The sequence below is a fragment of the Austrofundulus limnaeus genome, unplaced genomic scaffold, assembly GCF_001266775.1.
Source record: "Austrofundulus limnaeus strain Quisiro unplaced genomic scaffold, Austrofundulus_limnaeus-1.0 Scaffold394, whole genome shotgun sequence".
In the NCBI taxonomy this organism is placed as follows: domain Eukaryota; kingdom Metazoa; phylum Chordata; class Actinopteri; order Cyprinodontiformes; family Rivulidae; genus Austrofundulus; species Austrofundulus limnaeus.
The window spans coordinates 120,642-121,870 of record NW_013952796.1 but is presented as its reverse complement, the minus strand read 5'-3'; positions in this window follow the sequence as shown (position 1 = coordinate 121,870).

Here is a 1,229-nt window from a genome sequence, read left to right as displayed (position 1 = left end):
ACACACACACACACACACACACACACACACACACACACACACACACACACACACACACACACACACACACACACACTGAACTGAATCCATGTTTCACGTAACTGGCTTTATGAATGCCACCTTTTCTTCCAGACGTGATAAATTTTTATTTATTTTTCTCAGACCTGCAGCCTTCTGTTACTGTAAACCAGTTTTATTTCAACACTTTGACTACTGGTTTTAACTGTGTCACATTAAAGTTATTTGATTTTGTAGAATCTTTTAATGAGGAGGRAGACAAAATAAAAACAACAACAACAAAAAGATTCACTTCTGAAAAACTTTGGTTTTGGATTGGGTTTTTTTCTACACAAAATATGCTACACATTATTTTTCATTGTTATTTTTCTTTGGCACATTCTAAAGACAATACTTACATAAATAAATAGTTGYTTTAAGAATGTTTTGAACCCAACATTTGACTTTGAACTCATGAATTGTTGCAACAGTAAATCCTTCAGCTTCAGTTTTTCCAAACAATTCATGAAAAGCAGTTAATAACCTGTGATTATTCCTGTTTCAGTTGATATTTTTCACATTTTAAAGCAGTTCAGTGTTGAGCAGATTGATGTGTTCTTGTTGTTTGACAGACCTGGACACTTCGGTACCCAGCGATCAGATCAGAACCCGTATGTTCAGCTCTAAATAAAGCCGAACCTTTGTGGACGGTTGGCCGTGCATTCTGTAGCTGGCAGGGTTTACGTTGAAAGGACAGGTTGGACAACAGGAAGCTGCCTGGAGGACGTCCAGATGGAGATAGTCCTCAGAGACTTCAGATGGAAATAAACGCCAGAAACTGAACATTTTCTGTTAGTTTCCTCTTGACATTAACTTATTCAAAGCATGACAATAAAAGGCTGTTGCTGGTGGTGGTGGGTCCCTCTGGTACCTGATTGGCCACCCCAAGGGCCACCCCCAAATAATTAACCAGTAAATGAGGATCTGGAATTTTGTATTTGCATTTAGATTTTGTTAGATTGTTTTTTGGGGCTGGGCGCTGGGGTGTGTCCCGGCCTGGCCTGGTGACTGCCTGCTGGGGCTCGGGGCCTCTGGGCCTGTCGGGCTTTGGCCTGGAGGGGGTGCGCCCTGGGGGCCCGGACCTCTGTGCCCTTTCCTGGTCTGCTTTGGTATGGCGGGTGCCTATGGGGCTCATGAGTTTGTCGTTGCTGGCCCGGGGGACTGTACGTGTG